General features: G+C 38.7%; 1 pseudogene; it reads left to right on the top strand.

The window, feature by feature from the left end:
• The window catches only part of LOC145497502 (uncharacterized), a 111,750-nt pseudogene extending 100,221 nt beyond the window's left edge, over nucleotides 1–11,529 (top strand).

Genomic DNA, 11,529 nt, shown 5'->3' with positions numbered 1-11,529 from the left:
ACAAAAATTGCAAACAAATCTGGACCTATGGAGGACACTTGACCTTACACTATTTGGGAGAGTACTAATCATAAAATCTCTGGCACTCTCTCAACTCGTTTACTCAGCATCAAATCTCAATGTACCTCAAGAAACAATACCAATAATCAAAACAAAACTGTTTAGATTTCTATGGAAAAACAAAAAAGACAAAATAAAAAGAGAAGGGCTCTATCAAGATCGAGATAAAGGGGGTATACGTGTGATCGATGTAGAAACTATGATAAAGGCACTGAGGCTAGTTTGGATTCCGAGACTTTTCGCACCGGGAAGAAAAAACTGGAAAACTGTTCCAGACCATTTTCTAGGAAAATACGGCGGTCTGAGCTTTCTTTTAAGATGTAACTACGACACAAAATATATCGACGGTTTGCCATCATTTTATAAAGACATTTTAAAGTTTTTTAATGAATTGAAAACCTTGTATAACTATGACAGAGGGCAGGATATGATCGTATCCAATAACAAAGAAATCCTCTTTGGAGGGAAGCCCATTTTCATCAGTGAATGGCTTAACAACAACATTCTTTTTATATTCTTTTATCAAGAATTTAAAAACAAATTCACTTGCAAAATAAACTTTCTCCAATTTTATCAAGTTGTAAGTGCGATACCGAAGCATCTAGCCACAAAAGCGAAAAACACGTTACCACCAGAAAGCGAACCATACATCGAGAACAACCCCCTTTTCCAACCAGACGACTTGACACAAATTAACTTAGTCAAAGCCAAAACTAGGGACTTCTATTGTTTAATTAACAAAAAAATTCACACGAGGTGTCAAACTGGCCCAACGAAATGGAATCAAACCATGCAGTTGGATGGGGAGACATGGAAAAAAATATTTTCCTCGCTGAAAAACATTTGTAAGGAAACAAAATTAAAAGAATTTCAATTCAAACTTATCCATAGAATTGTTGTAACAAAAAAGGAACTTTTTAGATACGGAATCAAAACGGATGATGAATGCCTCTATTGCGTTGAACATGATTCAATTGATCACACATTTAATGATTGCGAATTTGTTAAGAGCTTTGTTAAAAACGTCATCGACTGGTTTAATGCTGTCAATAATTCGAATTTTAGTCCAACAATAGAAGAAAAACTATTTGGCATCATGCCCGGCCCATACGATAAAACATTATTAAAGAAATTTAATTATACGATCTTGTTTATGAGATTCTACATCTACACTTGTAAGATGCAAAACAAAGCTATTCACCTCTCCACTTTCGTTGATAAAGTGTTAACCAAATACAGAATAGAACATCTTTCTTAATAATTAAATAGGAAAAAACACCCCTCCTCCAAAGCATTATAAGTGACATGCACTTGTATACACACCTATTCCACTTAAATATTATAATTGGCACTAGTAACAATGTAAATACTGTACTTGTAAACACATGCAGATAACAAATATATAAAAAAAAAATCTACTTTAAGCGACAAGTCAACCAGCCCATAAAGGCCGCTGAGAACTATGGGAATGCTGCTAGCACCTATAAATTGTGGGACGGTTTTGGAACAAGCAATTCTTTCTCCTACCAGCTACTGATTTGTGATGATCCTTTCTACTCTGGCTTCCTCGTTTCCGGTTACACGGAGTGTTACAAGCAGTGTAACAATTGGTGTGCGGATTATTCGTCCCCGTACTTCCGTACAGCATCCAATGATTCCAAATACGAGGGCGTGGCCTTTAACACCAATGGTGCTTATTCACTGAATAACAGCCTTATTAGTGTCGGTCTGCGCTAAGTGTTGTTGTTTTTGATGTTTTTTTTGTGATTTTTTTTTCTGGAGTGGTTGGGGTTTTTGTCTTTCTTTGTTTGGATTTTTATTCATTTTTTGGTTTGTTTTAGTCGGTTTATTGTTGTATTATTGTTTGTTTTTGTTTGTTTATTTGGGGGCATGTTTTGGTTTTTGTGTTTTGTTTTTTTTTTTGTTTATTCTTGTTCTTGTTTTTTTATTGTTGTTATTGTTTTTGGTTTGTTTTTTATTGTTTGTGTTCTTGTCCACAACCTTGAAAAGTCTTTTGTTTTGCTCTAATACGCTACGCATGAATTACGTAACCAAAACTTTCCTCAGTCCGAAGTAAACAAGTAGAGAGTTTCAGTTAATAGGTTAGAAAAGCATGTCATAATTCGAAAAGTGTAGGGCAGCTAGTCCTGGCCTGTTCACATTTATTAATGGGTTGAGTGTGTAGGGTAAGATCATAACTAGATTTCTAGCATCGCTAGTGGAAGTAATGTAACATGCTACCCTGGGTATTGTTATTTATGACAGGGTTATAAGATACGGGCAATCGCTTTGGCCTTCCCCAAGCCTAAAACCAGGCGAAAAATAAAAGAGGACAGCATCAAGCCCAAATTACTCATAAAGTGATGGGTGGGTCGCCAACCTTTTGGCTTTCGCGGCCTCGAGCAGAGTGATAGCACAGAACAAGTGTAAAGTCTTATACCGTCATTTGCATAATTCCCAGGGTATCAGTTACCAATGCAGATTGAGTTTGCATGGTAGTAATAGTTACAAAGTATGATTATTTAAGAAATAATAAACATGTACCGTGTTTCTATCGAGTTACAGAAACACGAGTGGAAGTTTGGGAGAACGAGGAATGCTGTGGGAACACGATCCGCAGGCGAGTGTTTCCACAGCTTTTTCGGGTTCTCCCAAACTTTCGCGAGTGTTTCTATAACACGATAGAAACACGAAAAACATGTTTTCTATTTCTTTTAGCAAACACTGCGACGAAAAAAAGAAAAATAGCTTGTTTACTTCGATCATCAAAATGTAAATTCTCTTTGCTCGCGCCATCATTACGTCAACAGTTCGTGCTAGTTCTGTGTTTCCACTGACTTATAGAAACACGATTTTTAACCAATCAGCGCGCGTATTTTCATAGGGCTGTTTTCTAGAAACAAATAGTCAATGGGTGGTGGACGCAGTTGTAACTGTAAACTATAGACACCCGCTGGCGATGTAGCCAAGGAAAGAGCCATCGACATAAAGTATATTTGCTGTAGTGTATATAAGCTTAAGTTGGCTTTTATCTCTATGTGAAAAAGTAGCGGTCTGGTGCATTTTAATTCGGTATTGCGTATATATCCATACATCCAGGTACGATAGTGATGAACCCCAAGGTCCGATTGAGATAATAAGATCTTGTTAACTATAGCAGCGTCCGTACTACGCCGGAAGAATTTGAAAACGCAGCTTTGTTTCTGCGGTTACGCCTACTGTCCACACTAATCCGTTACGAAAACGGAGCTCGAGCTTTTCCAAAACGCTCCTCAAACCGGATGAATCCGAAAATGCCGGCTTTTCGTTACCGTGTGGACGGAAAACATTTTATAACGGAGCTTTCTGATCGAAAACGATGTAGTCACGAAAACCATGTGATTTCGATTCCCCTGCCGAGTTTTCCTTAACCACAAATCCAAAATGGCCGGTGATTGTTGCGTTTTTAAGGAAGGAAGGAAGGAAGGCAAATATTTGATGCATTTTTAGAGTGAAATCTCCATTTTGAAATTTCTCCGGCGTAGTGTGGACTGGACCTAAAACGCGGTGAAAAAACGATACCCAATGTTTGTTAGGGTGGACAGAGTGTATGTTTTGAGTATCCCTGAGCCTGTTTGAAGTCGTCACGCATTCGTTCACGCGTGACTAGCATAAAGAGGAATAAAACACAAATAGCGGTGATAAGCATCACCGCTATTTGTGTTTTATTCCTCGTTAAACTACGATGGCCCAAGAACAAAAGTCTATAGCATAAAGAGTGTCAACGTAAGATGCAAATAGTGTTCCAATGTTGATGCTTTGATCTTCCAGCCAGAGTTATTTCTAAGGTAAGTTGGTTTTTTACAGTGCTACCTGGCCCAACTTTGCATTCCATTCGCAAATGCAAAGTTGAGGTGTGGAACGTACTACCTTAATAGGTTCGAATGTCGTGGAATGTGCGCGCATGTCGTAGAGACTGATGTAAAAGATTTTTTCGTAGGACATTGTGACTTTGATTTTAGCTTTCAATGGTGTATATATTCAACAAGGTTCGTATTTAATATAGGTGATCTGTCTTGTATGGGGTTCAAACCATAGACCACTTTTATAATATTATTACCATCGTTATTGTTGTTATCATTATTATTGCTGTTATCATCTCATTTTTTCCCGCTATTTATAAATAAGAAATATTAGCCATTAAAATGTAATAAATCAATCAATCAATCAATCAATCAATCTATCTATCAAGGAATCAAGGAATCAATGAAACGAGCGAAAGAAAACCGAGGGGATCTGGGAGTGAAACCGACCTCCTTCCCGAGGAAAAATCTCTGGGAAGGACTTTCCCTAGAACAGGTCATTTTGCCTTCACTACACTACCGCACACATGCAAAGGTCGAGGCATGGGCGCGTTGGTCAGCCAGGACCAAGATATGTTTTAATTGAGACAAAAAGCTTACAACAAAGAACATAAGAGATGCATGAAATAATATCCTACATGCCCCCGAAGCCGGTCACGTAAACCCCAAAATTTTGTATTGCAAAAACCTGTTATTAGGAAAATTAAGGACCGTGTACTCCCGACCAAATGCAGTGGCGCTACTTTTGGGGCCTTAAGGTTGATATATAAACAACAGAATGAAAGATAAATCAGATAACGCTATTTAGGCAATAAAAATAAACTTTAAGTTCGCAGTGTTTTGCTTGATTTTCAATTGTTTATTGAAAAACCTGTTTTTGAGTGTGCTTTTGCTCATCCTGTGATATCATTTTATCCTAGTTGGTTAAAAACAGTATGGATCGCCTCTCTGTGATATACAAGTTGCTATGAAATGGTACTTAAGTGTAATGGGCACATGCGCCAGCTGACTGTGTCCCTTTAAGGCATTTAAAAAGGTGATGATCATAAATATGCATACCGTCCACACTAATCCGTCACGAAACGGAACTTTTCGGAATTTGAAAACGCCGGCTTTTCGTTTTCGTGTGGTTGGAAAACATTTTGATAACGGAGCTTTTCGAAAACGATGCTCAGTCACAATAATCATGTGATTTCCGAGACAGCATTTTCCTCAAACACAAATCCAAAAGGACTGTTGATTGTTGCGTTTTCAAATTCCTCCGGCGTAGTCTGGACAGAACACATTTGATGCGTTTCCAGAGTAAAACCTCAGTTTTCAAATTCCCTCAGCGTAGTGTGGACGGGGCCTAAAGGGAGGGAGGGAGGAGTGGGGTGATCTCCGCGTTCGGCTCGCTCCGTCGGAAACCTTTTGACTAGCTAATAAAATGGTGTCTGCTTACACGATTTGAAATAGGCATTGTAAAAACAAACAAATTCCTGAGGTCAAGTGACCTCGTGTATTTACATCGATCCGCACAACAGGCAATTACGGAAAGCACGCTCACTAGCTTTGCTGCTAAAACCGATTTTAGAGTTGAACTGATCGTGCCAAGATGACTTCCGAGATTCCGATGTTTAGAAATATACATCAATGCAGGTTAATTTCTAGACTGTCAGCCCCACGAAAAAGGCGCCAAAATAAAAATAGATTTTCGCAGGTTCTCGCTCCCATATTTTGCGCGCGGGTCATTTGTGAGAAAAAATGTTGCAAATCAACGCGACAATAACAATTTACGACAATTATAACGTACGCCAATTAACTGTCGTTATAATTCAGGACAGGTTGTAAAGTTGAAGGTAACTGCTGTTACAATGTCAGATTTACAATACAATTCGACTTTTATTAAAATTTGTAACAGCTATTGTAATTTTACGACATATTACTGACATTACACGCGTTTCTGTTGTATCAGGATTGTGTCTTCATTATTCCTCTTTCTTTATCTTTTAGAAAAAACTTTCGTTGAAGCTCTCATAAGACTCCGCGCTGACTTTTACTCCTACCAGCAGTTTATCTGTGAGACTTTTCCATATGTCTGTTACAAGAAGTTGAACTCAACAGCAAGGAGCACTGAGATGATCTACCAGAAAATAACAACAAACGTCTGATAAAACGTATACATTGACGTTTTTTCAGAACTTTAGCAATGACTAATGAAAAAAAAACAACGAATAATTGATTCGGCTTTCGCAAAACCGATGTAAGAAAACAGGTGCTGTAAAACAAAATCGTACGTACGTAAATTTTCGGCGAAATGTCAAAGTTATCGATCCTCTTGGCTTACGGCATCCTGCTATCTGTCTTGTCCAGTCTTAGTCGACCCTTAGTGCACAAACTCTATTCCAATAAAAATGTTGAAATTATTGCTCGACTTTCAAAGAGACTGGGGTTCAGTGTTTTTCCTATTGTCCCATTTCCAGTAGGGGCTTAAAGGGTTTCCTGGATTAGTGCGTAATGAACTTTAAGGCCTCGGCCGTAACGGTATACATAGCACTGCTCATAAAAGCTATATGCGACAAATTTCAAGATAACTTTGCAACAACTTACAACTTGTTCAGTAATAGCGCGGGAAAAACAAGAGATAAGTTCCAAACGCATACTTGGTGATGGTTCCTTTCAAAACATGTTTTCACTAGCACCTGCTTAAAAGGACGCAGATTTTTTTTTTTTTTTTAACAAAAAGAAATAACTGTACTTTTACGATTACCCAGATTTGGAACTTTTCCAAATAGAATCTACATTCTTGTTTAGAAATTTAAGAGAAAAGCAGAATATTAGAAGTTCACTTTTTCACAAGTAAATGCTGCCATCCTAAACTAAAATGTTTCTTTAGTCTTCACAAAACTTTTTCGTATAAATTAACACAATGGCGAGGCATTGATAAAAGATTTCTAGCCAATGTAGACACTAGCGGTTTGCATGATGTCGGTGCGCCTAATAACTTACATTACTACTTACCGTCCGAAATTTTTATCCGTCCGAACTATTTACAGTACGGTGTAAGACCTCCAAAGCTCTTAGTTTCCTTCATGGCATGGAGCGAACTCTTCAGTGTTGTGACACTGGTCCAGATATACGTATATAAGAATTTGTGTTATTTTCTCGTCGGTGTGTCTCTTAACTTTGCGGTGATAAAACGAACCAATTTTAATAACTATTATTTACAAGCCTTCAGCCTATCCGTGCGTGTGCAGTGGCTTCTTTAATTACCCGCTGAAATACTTTCCAAAACAAATAAATAAGACAAGCCGCTCGAGATAAGCAATTCGGGTTTATTTTAAGACCTTAAAACAAGGATTTCTATCGTTAAATTCGTGCCCCTGAACTACACATGACAATACGCTTCACTTCTTAGTTAGAGAGAGGATTTTTATTTTTGTTTTCTTTGCAAACCTGTTTCTCCAAGGAATAACTGAAGTTTACGTTGACGACACAAAAAGCTTGCAGCGAGATTTCAGGAACGGTGTCTTTTATGCCAACTTTGCTGTGCACAAATTTCGATATCTGAACATAACTGTATCGTGGTCAGCTTCGGTGAAAGGGCTTCGAGAGTGCGGTAAATTTTGTGTCGATCACTCATCGTGTTTCTCGGTTAATGTGGCTGCCTTTCGTGATGGGAATGGCTGGATTTTGTGTGAACTGTTACCTAGTGATAGATACAACAATTCCAACATGTTCATTGGCAGCGCGATGTTCCATCACTTGAGTATCAAGGTAAGTGTAGTTGGACCCCGAAAATTCAAATTCGGTTATTTGGAATTCTCCGTTATTTCGAACTCCAAACCATTCCTCCTGGATTTGTCCTTCCGTCATTTACTATCGGATATTTCGAACTCCCGCTATTTCGAACTATTTTTCGTTTCCCCTGAGAGTTCAACTGTAATAAAATACTGTACTACGGTTTCTCGGTAACTGTTATGTCGTTTTGAATACAGAATTGTCATCGCCAAAAAAGGAACAATTTTTTGTTTATTACAAGATCACTATACAGTAAAATACGATATTCGGTCGTATGCCTTGGCCACAGTCGTGTTCTCGTAAAGTGTCACAAATAATTGAAACAGATTTTATATTAAGACTGAATCGATATGTGACACGCATTCTCAACAGCAAAGACTTTAAGACTTGGCTTTAAATTCTCCGCACGGAATCACTAATTGACCATTTCTAATTTTTTACAATAATCTTGAACTTAGTATGAGCAACATTAAAATTTTCTCTTTCAAATTAAGACGTGTAGTTAGAATATCACTGGGTATTTATATATAAGTCAAACGATTCGCGCGTTTTGATTGGTTGTTACTTATGATCTATCGGGGGACAGACGTATAGTGACGTCGATAACATTAACTCTACTTTTTGGTTTCTTTATATAAAACAGATAGCTCCGGGGGGCCGGGACGGGGGTTGCTCGTCGGAAATTTTGAAAAGACCATCTAAGAGAAGGTACCAAGATCTTGCATTGTGAGCGTGAATTGAAATTTTTTTCTCTCCTCAGAGGTACCAATTCAAAAAAAACGAACATTATCTCATGCCATATGTTTTTTTCGGCGCAATACCCCAAAAGGTACCACAAAAGCTCCGGATGTGAACTATTTGAGGGTGAACACCCAATGAGGAACCAAAACCGCTTTTTCTAACCTCTAAAAGGTACGACAAGCCCCCGTGATTTTTATATGGGAGTGCCCCCCCCCCCCCGAGCCTGGTTTTCAGTATGAAAGAAGCACAAGCACAAACATAAGCAAAAAGGTGGTGATCAGTAAATCAAAAGTTTGAAAAAATTAGCAAACTTACAAATCTGAATTAACGTACGTCTAAATCACAGCATGTACTCAGTGTCACTGTTGACAATTATTTTCTTTGGTGAAAACAGAGTTCTTGCTCCAGCATTCCCTGTATGAACAGTACAACTTGTGTGGCCAAGTACGAAGATGGTGATTATCAGTGCGCCTGCCCTCTTGGATTTCATGGAAAGCACTGTGAAATACTAGGTAATTTATGACATGTTTTTTTTTTCTTCATAATTATGACGTATAATCGTTTGTTTCACAATCTGGTCACTTGTGATGCAGCCACACGATGTGGTCGACCACTCACGAGGTACTTGCAATCTGCTTTGTGAGAAAGATTTAAACAAATAGATTCCATGTTGCCATGCGTCTGTTCAGTAATTGATCACAGATGAAGTCAAAATATGGTAAGAACAAAATAGTGGTCCATGAGGTGATAGCCGAGTGTGTGTTTGAAGTTCTTACCACGTTTTTAAGTATTCTGTGGTCTATTACTGAACAGACGCACGGCAACATGGAATCTATTTATTTTGTACAATAAAGGAACAAAAAATGTTACTGGCGTCATTCATACATCCTCCTTACAAATGATCATAAGTAACGACCAATGAAAATGCGAGAATAATTTGACTTGTTATATAAATTATTTGACCGCCATGAACAACCATAACACAAGTAGAAACAAAAACTTGGAGATCAGGGGTCGAGGGATTGTTGAACATGTGTAAAATAATTTCCTGTGTAACCAGGTCCAGCGGTTGACTGTCGGGAGATCAAGAGCCGGGGTATTTATCAAGATGGAATGTATTGGTTGGACCCGGATGTAGGAAGCCATTCAAACGCATTGCATTTCTAGCCTACTGTGACATGACGTCATACAATGGAGGATGGACCATGTGTTACACTACTGATGAATATGTCAAACCCAAGACTGAAGTCACATACAGCGCTCAGTTTCCTTATGGAAGTGACGGCTACAGGACCAACTGCAACAACATTCCAGTAAGTTGACTGATCATACATTAGTCAATCATGGAGAAAAGGCAATCCTCAATGGGGAAAAAAGATGGCGGCTCTATATTTTACCACAATACCTATCGAAGCGAACACAGCCCATTAGGCAGAAGGCAAACTATATTTTGTCAGAATTCGTTCCTGTATTAACCACATTGAAGCTTTTAGAACCTTCCTGTAAGTTTTAATGGGCGTTGTTATGGTGTTTGCGCGCTACGACTTATGGGTACTTGTACCAGTCGCCATCTTTTTTCCTACACGGAGGATTACTTTTTAAAATAATGGAAAACCAGGCAAGAGACTATCACCAATGCTTCAAAATATGACTTTCTACCCTGATTTACTGAGTAGCACTGGACCGTCGGTCCATGGCGTCGTTGTTAACCAAGACTTTCTGTAATTAATGTCGATGTCATATTTCCTCCGGCTGAGGCCTAGACCTGGTAATAATTATTAGATAAAATTTGATCCAAATAAGGTGATTTGAACAGTTTTCAATTGACGGTCGTGAGACCAAATCAAAGGTAACCACTCTGGCCAATCAACACAGAAGACAATCCAGTGAACCAATCAAGACTTCAAAGAGATACAATGTAGTTGTCGCATGACGCGGAAAACGTGTGCGGGCGAGAAACGCTGGATTTTCGTTTTACCGCTAATTTGATGATCGACACGAATTTTTAAAGACAACCTCTCAGCATAGCAATGCAAAATGTTCTAGTCTACGGTGGTTGGCGTTATTTTTTGGTGGAAAAAATGATTATCGCTCAAGTGGCCTCGACCATTTACAAACGGAAAAATTGTAGCTGTCAGATTGGGGAACCAATACCACGAGATTTTATCAGTGAAAATGTAATTTGTGGTAAAATTTCTATTTTATCGAAACGGAACAGAGAACTGGGTACGAGCGTAGTACGCGAAAGCTCATGGCTAGTCGGTTTGTAAAAAGAGACTGTTGAGAAAGTTGTGACATTCTAGGGTCGGCCTTGCCACTAGCACTTTCGGATAAGGTTTATTTTTTGTTCTAGTGTTGTGTAAATAGCGTTATCTAATTTATCTTCGATTTTATTGTGAGTGGCACCACTGCATTCGGTCGGGGGTACACGGACCCTATTTTTCCTAATAAGAGGTAGAATGTCATTTGATGAATCTTTTATCCACTTTGTTGTAATCTTATTGTGTCGATTAAAACATATCTTGGTCCTGGCTGACCAACGCGCCTATGCCTCATAACCTTTGAGTGTGTTCGGTTTTGTCATGAAGGCAAAATAGAAAATTGTTTATCCCATAACTCATCTACGACCAAAAAGTTATGTTTCCGTTTTATCAGTTCACAGAAATCTTCTTCATCGATCACCAAACTGGAAACAAAGCCTACTTCAAGCGAAGAGTCAACCAGCCCATAACGGCCGCTGGGAACTATGGGAAGACTGCTGGTACCTATGGATTGTGAGACGGCGTGGGTGCAAACAACGCCTACTCCTACCAGCTGCTTATCTGCGATACTTCTTTCTATGCTGGCTTCTTCGTTTCTGGTTACACGAGTAGCTGTTACAAGCAGTGTAATTCTTGGTGTAATGATCGTACCACGCCTTACTTCCGTACAGCGACAACTCAATCCAACTTTAAAGGTGTAGCCTTTAACAACAATGGTGCTACTGCCCTCGACAATAGGCTTATTAGTGTTGGTCTGCGTTGAGATAGCACTATAACTGGTTTTATCATTAATTAGCATATGATTGATGGTTCTTTACCAATTAATCTCGGGCTCTCTGCATGCC

This window comes from Orbicella franksi, chromosome 9 (assembly GCF_964199315.1).
Source record: "Orbicella franksi chromosome 9, jaOrbFran1.1, whole genome shotgun sequence".
Classification (NCBI taxonomy): Eukaryota; Metazoa; Cnidaria; class Anthozoa; order Scleractinia; family Merulinidae; genus Orbicella; species Orbicella franksi.
Note: the sequence above shows the minus strand (reverse complement) of the source record. Positions and strands in the feature narration are given on the sequence as shown.